The sequence below is a fragment of the Halyomorpha halys genome, unplaced genomic scaffold, assembly GCF_000696795.3.
Source record: "Halyomorpha halys isolate HHAL.00 unplaced genomic scaffold, Hhal_1.1 Scaffold494.1, whole genome shotgun sequence".
NCBI classification, from domain to species: Eukaryota; Metazoa; Arthropoda; class Insecta; order Hemiptera; family Pentatomidae; genus Halyomorpha; species Halyomorpha halys.
In genome coordinates, this window is record NW_027110283.1 from 20,018 (window position 1) to 32,905 (window position 12,888).

Genomic DNA, 12,888 nt, shown 5'->3' on the forward strand with positions numbered 1-12,888 from the left:
GCAAGCGTATGTTTACGACTTGGTTATATAGTTGTATCATTGGCAGGGAAAAAGTCATTATTAGTTATTTCCATCTCAAAAACCCTTAATAAGTAATTTTATAGTAGCACAAAAACACTAAAATAAGAATGTTTTGTTTAAAATTTATCCTGTTTATCTTTCTATTTTTTTTTTCAAAAATCACAAAAATATAGCTATAACTTGAACACGAGCTCACTAATTTATTCAAAAACTTGGCGATGTAAGTAGGCTGGTAAGTGAAAGTTGAATGATGCGCGCACCGTACCAATTTTTTCTAAGATGGGATCTAGTCAGGTAACATTACATTTTCAAAAAGAAATTTAAAAACCTTGTTTTGTTGAATTAGAGGTTAATCAATCTTAATATAATTAATATCATTGTTTAATAGGAGAATGTGAGTTTTGTAGTCAGGTCCTTTATTTGCCAGTCACGAAAAATCTATCAAAAAAATGTTTATTTATTTTCTAATTTAGTAACTTGAAACTGTTTGTTGATGTCACAATTATTTCTTATAAATTATTAAAATACAGTATTAGTGCGCGACCATGCTGTATTAATAACACCGTTTTTTATAGTAAAATGACTAACATAACATTTGCTTATAACTTTATTTATTTGACATTCATAATCAATCACAGATACTCGATAGTTAATAGACATCGAAATCGCTTTCGATGCCATCAAACAAAATATAAATTTTGTTAATTTTAAAGCTTTTGTTAGTTATACTACTAACATAATAGCTTAAAAAAGTTAAATCTGGTCATGTAGTATATCAATCAACTATCATTAACGGCATCATTAATTTTAAAAATTTTGCATAAATTAGAATATTTATGTTCTAAGACTAGGACTCGAAAAGAAACAGAATGAAAATTTTTCTTATTCCTGAACATCTTATAATTAAACAGAAAATAATTAGGTTTTTACTAATCCACTCGAAATCCACAAAATTTTAGTATATTTGCCACAGAGCTCAATTTCCTTAAACTGCTAGACGTAAATTTTCACCTGACAACAAGGTAAATAGTCCCTTTGGCGCAGTGGATAGCGCGTTGGACTTCTAATCCAAAGGTCGTGGGTTCGATCCCCACAAGGGACGGTTATTATTTTTATAGAGGAATAAGGGATTGTTAACAAATTTATAATCAGTGGACACTGAAACTGCTTTCGATTTAGAATTCAAAGAACGTTGGAATGGTTTATATTGTCAATCCTTGATATAGCACCTTGTGTTTTAAGATTATTTATAGTGCATGAATATTTAAATATATCGTTTTGAGAAGTATAATTAAATGTTAAATCTGAAAAAAAATTAACATCTCCTTTAACTTAATACTATAACGAAAGCAAAATCAAAAATTAGTTATATAAAAAAAGACATTGATTCAATATAATGCTCTAATATTGGTTATATTAAGCAGATAAATAAACTAAATTTATAACATAATCAAGAGAAATGATCTCCTAAATAAATTTATAGATTCAAGAAAATTCTAAAAAAAGTCAATATATCCACCTTTGGAAAATTATTATTATTTAAAAATTATTATCAAATAATCTGACTAAGTCAAGTTAATGCTTTATCGAAATTTTTCTTTTTAACATTTTCCTGGCATAAAAAATTAATTTTAAGGTAAACTTAAAAAAAAAAAGTTTTAGATATGAAATGTTAATTTGTCAAAATAAAGTCTTTAATTTGGATATAATACTTCTAATTGCTATTGATGAGAAGAGAAAATTTAAAAAAACTAATTTCAGTAAATATGTGACAGTGAACCATGTGATAAGTTAACTTTTATTGAAAATGTTGATTTTTAATATCCCTGAGAAAGAAAAAATTTAATTTTGAAATGAACCGCTAATGTTTTAGATGTGGAATTGTTATTTGTTTAAAAAACCTTAACTCTTCCAAATTGTATGTATTAGCATCTGATATAATACTCATCTTTATTAAAATAAGCAAACAAAAGTTCAGGGTTTTTAATTTAATAAAAAAAATGTGTACATTCCAGAAGTGGATATATTAAATTTTACATCTTTCTGAAAGATAACGCAAGGAAATAAATTGAATTTTTAAATAAACTGAATAAGTTTTAAAATTGGAATTTTAATTTGTCAGAAAATGTTCACTTTTGAGAGGAGGAGGTATCAACTTTTGATATAATATTCCATATCTCTCCTAGAATAAACAGAAAATAGTTTGATAACGAAAAAAAAAATAGACACTAACTATGATAGGTTCGAATAAAAATAAATATAGTAAAAAAAAATGTAATAATACAAAACGTCAATATATCCACTTTTGTAAAATTATTATAACTAAAAACTTATTATAGGAGCATTTTATGTAGATAAGTTAAATTTGTATTGAAAATATCAATACCTGTCTGGCATGAAACATTTAAATTTTAAAATGGACTGAATAAGTTTCAGATATTGAATTTTAATTAAAAAACAAAACAAAAACATATACTTTCAGAGAGAATATGCATTAATATGTCTAATAGAATAAGCAGAATCAAGTCAAATAAAATTACTATATTTTTTTTTCAAATTTGTTGTACTTTTATCTCATTCATATAAATAACCAAATTTGGAAAATTATTATGGGAGCATAAGATGTAGATAAGTCAATTTCGTACTAAAATTGTTGATTTGTTTTTTACATCTGTCTGACAGGAAAAATATTAATTTTAAAATTAACTGAATGGGTTTTTTATTAATTCGTCAAAATAATCTTTATTTTTCATAAGTGGTGTGTTGACGTTTAATATATTACTACTCAATTGTCTTGAGTATTAGTGTTTAGAATTAACATAAAAAAGTTAAATAAAAAATATATTAACTAAAATCGATACCTTAAATAATAATTTAAAACCGTCAGTATTTTTTGCTAAACAAATATTTAATTATTATTGTCATGAGTTTTTAATGCTTAATTTCTCTGAGGATTAACTCGGCCTCAGGTAACTTTTCAGGTTAAGAGAGTACTTAAGCCTCGCTCTGAATTTACATTTAATGGAAAAAGCGGCTCTCAAGTAACAGTTTTCCCCAACTTAATTCAGAGGCAGTTTTTAATTTAATTTTATTACTGTTATTGTTTTCCTTCCACTGGGGTTTTAATCTTCATCGTACTAAAAACTCTAGGGGTAATTAAATTTACGAATTAGAGAAAGTATAAAACATAAAAGTACAAAATTGAAATTAATAAAAATAAAAAAATATATAAAAATTATGTTTTGTTTTTTTCTTGAGTTTTATAAAAACGTATATGTATGTGGTTGATTAAAAAGAATTTTGTTCGCGTCCGTTTTAATCACAGAGCTGGCAAAACATTTTGTTTTACAGATTAAAAATCATTTTGCTTTAATCGACGGTTTCATTTTATTTACCTTCCCTTAATAATTACGGGGAAAATCCTTTAAAAAATATACACACATACTTATAATCAGTTTCGATATATTTAACAATTGAGTGAATTCAATAATTCCTATAATACAGTTATTTCCATTGCACAATATAATTTGAAAGTTTAATTCTAATTTAAAAATTGTGCCTTAAACTACATTATTTTTTAGCGGATAAGCCAAGAAGCAATTAATTCATTTTCGCCATTAATTAATTAATTTTCGCCAAAGAACATTCCTAAATGTTTCTATACATAAAATATAGTTGATACATAGAAACAGATAAATTGTTCTCTTGCAGATAAACGTAAATTTCCTTGTACAAATTTTAAATATGAACATTGCCATTTTCAAAAAATTTTAGCATAAGGATATAAAAGTTTTATAAAGAGCTGCTGTCCTCGATGTATGGGCTAACCATTTTCAGGCGCTTATTGACCTTCAAATGATCATGAATCATTAACATTAACCACGAGGAGAATACATACACACTCACCGACTGGACAGTTCAGACGATATAGAACTCCCGCCAGAGAAAGAAGAAATCATCAAAATAATAAAAGCCCACCACATCTAAAAAAAAAAAAAATAGGCATCAATCAGGTAAAAGGAGAATTACTCAAGTTTTGCGGCGAAGCTGTGATAGATGAGATGTACAAAATAATTTATGAAATCTGGATGACTGAACAGAATGGAATACCGCATTGATCTGCCTCATTCATAGAACTATAGCGGCATAACTCTTTTAAGTTGCTTATAAAGTATTTTAAGCGTTAATTAGAAGATACTCAAATGGGTGGGGATATTATTTGGGGAGTACCAATGTGGTTTCAGGTATTCTCAGTTAGAGAAAAATGCGATGGCGATCATGAAAAAATCGGAAGTTGACGGAGTTCTTCAATCAACCTGATATAGTGTATGGTTATGACTTGAAAAATTCGTTTGCCAAGAAGGCTGCTGTATGAATAACCAAAAGGAAGATGAACAGAAGGAAGACCTCACCTGGGATGGTTTGCGTGGAGGTAGAACTGATTTTAGTGGGATGAAGGAGAAATGTCGCTGACAGAAATGAGCAGTTGAAGATAATTTCGGAGGTCAAAGACATGAAGGGGCTATAGAGCCATTGAATAAATAATAAAATTATAAAAAGCTAGAATAATAGCTGATATAAAGAATATTAGCTAATAGTTAATGGGTTTTGAATCTGTAGAAAGTTGAGAAAGCCAAATGGAAACTTTGTAAGAAGTAAAGCTAAAGAAAATTTCAAAAAAGAATTATTGATAGATGTGATTAGACTATCCATGAATTTTTTAAGTTAAATTGTATCCTTTACTAAAGGATGTAATGCACACACTTATTATTTCTGATAGTGAGGAGTATGAAAAGACGTTTCATTTAGTAAGTAAGTTTTCTGTTTTAATGTCACATAAAAAATATTTATGTGAATATATATTGGTAGAAAAATAATGTAATGGATATTTTAAATTTTGTATATAAAATGTGCTTAGAACCACATAAAATTGGACTTCTTAACAAATAGTTAATTTGCAATAATTAGAAAAAAAGTAGGATTAAGGATTGATAAGTCATAGAAAATCTCCTTGGTACACTGTATTTAACTATTTCAGTACTTTTTATAATATAATATGAAATATTCATACATACACCATTTTTAATTCATTCAATTAATTTTTATGAATAAAATCTTTTTTAATACGTTGCTACAAGCGAGCTAAGTACCATTGATATTAATAAAATACTGTCAGGATAAAAAGAAAAAAAGGAAATACTTGAACTAAAAAAAAATATATCCATAACGGAACTAAAATTCATAAATTAAAATCTTAGTTACAAAAGGAATAAGTGTATATGGACAGTTAATATTCAATATATAATCTGTGGCTAAGTAAAATATTTTCTACTACTTTGTTTTCTTTTCAACAACAAAAGACCCTTAGTTCTTCTAATCTCCATTATTTTATCATCCGTACACAGTTTTTTTTGCAATCCGTTTATTATTTTATTAAATGTGATCATAAAGAAATTTGAATTATACAATGATGATAATCTGGAAAAGTACATTACAAACACGAAAGATAAAATAGATACAGATAAAAAAAAAAAGATGTGCTATATAAAATAATTCACGAAACCCCTCAAAATATAAAGTTATAGCACTAGCTAAACACACAACGTCAATTTATCATCTATTTTGATGAAGTAGAAATTTTAAATATAGTCCTCGCTTAACCTTCCCTGCCTTTGAATACCAGTGACACGGTTGAGAGAGGGAAACAACGGAGTCTCCCCGAGTTCTGTGGGAGGACGAGCTCGATACAGGGTTTGTGTATGTATGCTGAATGTTGATGGCCAAGATGTTTATTTATTTTATCTTTAATTTTATTATCAATTAATTTATATCTCTGTAAATATGGAGTGAATGTGGTCTTTGAGCTTTATTACTATTATTTGAAATAAGAAAGAATATAATATTAAACAATAAAGACAAAAATACATAGTGTGGAGTAGTAAAATCAGACAACTACATGCAATACACATATATTACTAAAAATATTATAGATTACGTAAATTCCAAATTAGTCTTAAAAATAATTTGACAACGTTGTCTTGACATCATTAATGAAATGAATATTTAACCATAGTAATTGTTTAATATTTTTTATTGGTAAATACATGGTCCAAAATATATAATAATAAATGGAGGTGGAATCAGGCTTCATGAAATAAATAAATGAGTCCAATATGCAAGAAAATAACATAAAAATAGAAATAATAAAAAATTGAAGCAATATATTACATACACAAATATATAATACATTTTTAAAAATTATTGCATAATGATATAAATTTCAGAACTAAAGGTAGAATGAAGTTTAATAATAAGAAAAATCCCTTAAAAGGAGGATTTAAGACATAAAGTAATAAAGATAATAACATAAAAATGTAAAAATAATTGTTTTTTCTCTAATCATAATGACATATGCAATAGGTTAAAATAATTATGAAAAATATAAAGATTGATAAGATCTAGGCTTCTTCTCATTTAATTTAGAGATAGTTTTCCAAAACATTGTTCAGAATATTGAAGTAAATTGACCTAATAAGAATTAATAAGGTTTTTTTCCAAAGAAAACAAATATGGATTTACAAAAAAAATTATGCTACTTATTCAAAATTTTCCAAGATCTTCAGGTTAATTTCTTTAAATTATTCCTCATCCGACTAGAAGAAACAGAAATGAGATAGAACTGAAGAGAATGAATTCATGAAACTGTTCTTTATTCATGATCAGCATGCGGATTGGACATAGTTATGTTCTGAGCGATGGGGTTTGAACATGTAACGTTACAAACCCGCATACTCACAGTAATTCACTTTAAAAAAAAATATCGACACAAGCTATTCTTATGCGAAAATATAGAAATATTCTGAAAAAAAGTAAATATTTATCAGTATTTTTCTGGTTACAACTGTTTATTTTAAATTAGTAAGCAATTCGCTGTTTACTCAAATTCAGTAAACAATTCAATGTCAACAATGCAACCTCCAAAACAGCAGAATTATGAATTAATAATATTTGAAGTTTACTTTAGAAACTCATGGAACATTCCTTTGAAATAAATAAATTTTATAGTGTTGGTTAACTAAACATTTTGGATCAATAATGGTTGTAGGTTCTTCTTTGAAATAATAAAGTTTGTGTAATTATTATTTAACTTTATTACTTAGTACTACTTTAAATTGATTACAAAGTTCAATTTCAGTTCTATAGCATTATAGAAGAGTTATCTCTAAGGCAGAATGTATGAATCTTACTTTAAGTACCTTTATCTAAAATAATACGAACACCTTTGGAATAATAGTAGTTAGCCTAGTTAATTTAATCATCAATACATTTGTTTTGTTTAGCTATAGAATATTAATAAACCAAGATGACTAGGTTCAGAAAAAAAGTTTTTGAAAAGAAACGAATTATTTCTTCCAAAATTAATTTTGATTTCTTAATTGAAATCCAGTAAAAATCTAAAATTATTGGAACACAAGTGTGAAACTTGGTAGGAGTCAACTGTGGCGTCAAACATTTCTAAGTGAATTTCAAGAGTTTCTTCTTTAAACTTATTTTCGTGCAATTCTTTGACCTAACAAAAATCTGGAATGTTTAACAGAGTCGGGTATGTTTTTGAGAGATTCTTATTAGAAATCGAATTCTAAAGCTATGTAACACTGGTAAAAATATCGATTTGGCACTTCAAAAAGAAGACAAAAAAAAACAACTCTTTTACGAATAATTCTTTATTCATCTCTTCAAAAAATCATTGATTCAAAAACACCTTCATGATAAAAGTTTTAGCGAATTCAATTATCTATAAAATTAGAGCCCTATATAAAATATTAACTGGCATAATTCAGAATTTCCATGTGTGGCGTATATTATATAGATACTTAATTTATATATGTATATATATATATATATATATATATATATATATATATATATATGTATATATATATGTATTATTGCCTTCTATTTTTACATTTGTTTGAACATATAAATAACTTAAAGTTAGATAGTTACAAGAAAGTACATTTTTGAATTAATGTAATGATTTGAAAGAATTTAAAGTAAAAACTGTGCTAACAATGAACACATTAGTTGAAACAAGGGGCCATTCATGCTTTACAGAACAACATCAGATACAATCAAAGAGTTGTTCCTTTTTACCGCTCCCATAATGAATGAGAAAATTGATACTCCATTAATTTCTCTTTTAGGTAAATATTATTACTGAATTACAAGACATTTCCTTTATTATTTTAATATTGTTTTTCTCTTAGAAACAGTGTAACAGTCTAATAAAATAATTTGAAAATAATAACTCATTATAAATATCTAGCATATTTTTCTTTTCATATATATTAGTATAAATATTAATTATACCTCGTATTATTGAAAATTATTCAATGATCGAAATATGTCAGCTCTGAATTTCTACTGCGAATTTTAGCTCCAGATTAATAAAAGGATTGAATAATAATGATATTCTTTATTCATTCTGGGATGAGTCCCTTAAGAATATATAACAGGCATAAAATATGAAGCTGTAGTGCCTTAAAATAAAATAGAAAAATCTGAAATAACAATAAATTGGGAAACAAACAAGACAATAATAATTACCAAAAAAAATAATACTGTTCATATAAGTATAAAGTTTAACTATATATCATAGACCCTCCCCCTCCCTTAAGTTGTTTGAAGAAAAATATACCAATTAGAAAAAACTATCTATCATATAACAAATCATAAAATAACTTACTTCTAATTAAATAAAATGTAAAAGAAATAAAATTAAGATAATTACCTAGAAAGTACAATTAATGGTTTATACATACATAAATGTTTCAAATGAAAATTAGAAATATTAAATGTAAAAAAGAGAATAAAAATAACATAAAAAATAAATCTACATACAGATAATAAATTATGAGGGATTTACTAACAATAATAAAATTTAAAAAAATGAAACGATAATAGTTAATAGAAAATACAAACAATGTTTTGTACATATTCACAGACTATAAATAAATATTATAACAGCCCATGAAAGTTTATGATTAACGTAAAATTAATAATAAAATCATCTATGTCTTCAATCTATTTACATCATGTTACAAATCGGATTGATTATTTATTTAAAATTTTGATACTAATTTATTCTAATTATTAATTAAATTGAAACTGATATTGATATTTTCATACTAATTTATTATTATAATTTATAAGTAATAATTTATGACCTAATATAATTTATACGTTAAAGCTTAAGTAATATATCTCCTTATGCAATATGAATTGCGCCACTGTTAAATTGTGCTAAAGTAATATCATATTTACTTTATCATTATTTATTTAAGAATACCCAGGGTCAGAATATATGTTATTAATTATTTTCCAGATAATTAGGGGAAAATCAAGTTAATTAGGGACAATTGTTACTGCCACCTGTGCGACAGAGGTGTTATTCTTGGAAGATAAGTTGGTTAGGGGAGGTTGGAGTGTGGTAAGAGTGGTGCTTTGTCATGTCTTCTGGGGAGCGAACTGTTCCCCGGGCAGATCCTTCATCCACCTCGTAAGGTGAGCATTACTGTGCAATAGGATTTCGAATGCCACCCAATCATTAATCCTCAAATACTTGTCAGTCTATTTGAATGGTTATAATGAAAGTAAAGGCTTAGCAAACCAGAAGGTTCGGTGTTGAAACCACCAATCACTATCTGCATACATCTGTCCACCGATGTCCGTCCAATCTTGATGCAGTCCTCTCACCTACGCCCCGGTACACTTACCCCTCGAACGCTTACTCGTCGGTTCAGTGTGCCATTCCTACTACTTTACACGCCTTTCTTATTCACCATAGAACTTGAGTCATATATACTGTATGCAGTTCCCGGAATTGGTTGTTGAATACTCTTCTAAATTACCTGGTTAACCTCAGAATATTGTATTGTTTCTCTGTATGCATACGTTTGTAAATAGCAGCAGGAAGGATAATAGTTTTGTATCAGTGAAACATAAGTTTCAGAACAGAAGGTGCGAGCTAAGTAATTTCGTATTTTCTTGTAACTGTAGACCTAAACAAAATACTTATCCCTTTCTCCCTGTGATGTAGGATTAAACGACCTACTCTCATATATTTTTTTTAATTTATTTATTACTAGTTATTTATTACAAACTGTATTTACATAAAAATTCATCAAGTAATTTTGAAGAAAGATTAAAATGGAGTTACATAGGCATGTAGAGAAACTAAACTTGGTAGTACTCTAATCATACTTCTACACTAGAAGGTCTCGAGGCCATCTACTTTTCATGCGCCTCGGAGGATTGCCAGGAGTAGAATAAGAAGCAAGGTTAGGAACTAGAGGGTTTTGATGATTAGGGGGCCTATAATGAAAGGATTGATATCTGGTTCGGGCGTGATCGGTTGCATATGGATCATAATGTTTCAACTAATCCCTTAAACTATTCCCCCTCGTGAGTCCATGGAAATATAAAATCATATTAAAATAACTCCTATTTTATAATAAAATCAACCTTTGTTATATATTCATAGATGTCTGGACTAATATTGTTTTGTCTTTTTGCATTTTCTTCATAAATGAAGCCTGCTCATAATAAAGTTTTCTTGAATCGACAAATAAAATGCCCACAATATCTTATAATTAAGGTAAATTGTATGTTCGAAAGAAAAAAAAAACTTGAGAAAGAATTTAGAGTAATCTTTCTTTTATGATCTATACAAATTATGCACTTAAAAATAATATTCAGACATAACAAAGAATAATTTGGATTTGGTAATAAGGAAGTGTTTACCTATATTTAGTTATTAGAACATTTGAAAGGAAAGTCCTCTATAATATAATGACAGGAGCTATCTGCGATCAGAGCCTGAACACATATAGGAAAACTAAGAGTGAACAGCTTGCAGGAACTGGTCTGTAAATATCTCAAGATACGAAGGCAAGGAGGTTCAGATGGGTGGGACATGTGACTCGAAGCAATCCATTAGGACGCCCTAACACAACAATGAATGCCTCTATAGTTGGCAAGAGACCACGTGGGAAGCTAAAATCAAGATGGATAGACAGAATCAAGAAAGATGCAAGATAGCTTCATGCCGCAAGCAGTTGCCAAACACAAGCAGACGTGAAGATGGCTGGTTCGGGTGGTCAATGATCTGCAAGTTCTAATATATCAAGCACTAATATATCATTTTGACAATTGGGCAAATCCGATTTTAGATAAAAGTAAAATATACTTATTGGTTTTATTTTATCCCAATTCCTCAAACAATTTTTTAACGAAACTAGAGAGTTAAATTAACCTATTAAAAAATAACAGGTTTTTATCCATTGTCATTACACTGTGGGACGGCCGGAGGACAAACGTGTGTAGACAGCGTTTAATATTATTGGCATATTTTAATAATTTTCCAGTTCGCTAAACCCTTTATTTATTAATATTTACATATTTTCAAATAAACAATAATTTTAATTGTAAAATTGTATTAAAAAAATGATATATCCTAATTAAGCATATGGTATGAAAATTACTTATGAGAAAGCTAACCGTTGTTAGATAACTAATGACCGAACGTACTAAAGAAGAATGAAGGCGGCCATTTTCCCTTCGGCGTCATAATGAATGATTGATGATGTTTGCAGCTTACCAATAGATTTTACAAAGGCTTTGTTGAGTTTCTTGTTAGGGAGATGTTAACTAAATATCTGGTCGAGGTAGGCTTAAAAATATTTGAAATTGAAAATTTCCTTCTATCTGGTAGACTATAGCAGTATTCGTTAACTTAACCTGAAGTAGTTTAAAGCTATTGTTATATTTTAATAAATAGTTCATTAAATTCTAAATACATCAATACAAATAACAAATTAAATGTAAATAATATATTCATAAACGGATGATTTTATTTTTTACAGACTCGGTGTTTAAAGTTCAAAACTAGGATCAGCGACCTTCCACTCTGTCACAATGTCCCACACCTTATAGGATGAACTTAAACGGAATGTACATAATTAGAAGAGGATAAAAATAGAATCTACGAAGTTGTTTTGAGTCAATAATATTACCCCACACCTTTACTTTAAATATGTGCTTAGTTACCATTGGATGTAGATGCGACCTGATTAATGGGAGACTTTGTTTAAAACTGTTATTTTCAATGTACAATTTAAGTTTGAATTGCTATTTTTAATTAAAAATCTTTTAAGTTACTGGAACAACTTTCGAAATTAATATTTACATAGGCACAACTAAACTATCATATTCCTCCTGAATTCAATCCCTAGAGTCCTAAATCCTTCGTAAAATCCTTAATGCTCCTTACTTTGTCACAAATCAAGTCATCCATCAGGACCTCAATGTCTCATATGTTGCCGATTTGGCCAGAACCAGATACCAACCTTTCCATGATAAACTTCCCAACCACCCAAATCCACTTGTTTCTAACATGGCTTCTCCTTCATTACCTAATAATCCTACTAGGCGTCTGAAAAGAAGATGGCCTCGAGATCATCTCCTCTAAAAATGTTATTGGAGTTCTATCAATAGGTAGATTCTCCACATGTTTTTGTATCATGTCACTATGTCACCTACAGCAAATTTACTTGTTGTATATATTTTTATACAGTTGTAAATAACAATAAATAAATTATTGAAAAAACAATATTAACATATACAGTTTCATTTTTTCCGGTGGCCTCTACAGAACTTTTAGATCATTGATAATTTTTTTGTCATAATCTCCTTCCTGGTTATATCTGAAATATAAACCCCTCCCTCCCAACCTATAAGTAACTAACCTATTCTAATTATGGTGAGAGATCAAGTTGTCATTTCGTGGAAACGCCTCAGAAATCAAAG

General features: G+C 28.1%; 1 non-coding gene across 1 annotated transcript; it reads left to right on the forward strand.

The window, feature by feature from the left end:
• The first annotated feature begins 1,050 nt into the window (after positions 1-1,050).
• TRNAR-UCU (transfer RNA arginine (anticodon UCU)) lies at positions 1,051-1,123 on the forward strand. The gene has a single exon. It is a non-coding gene; the product is annotated as a tRNA-Arg (tRNA).
• The last annotated feature ends 11,765 nt before the right edge of the window (positions 1,124-12,888 follow it).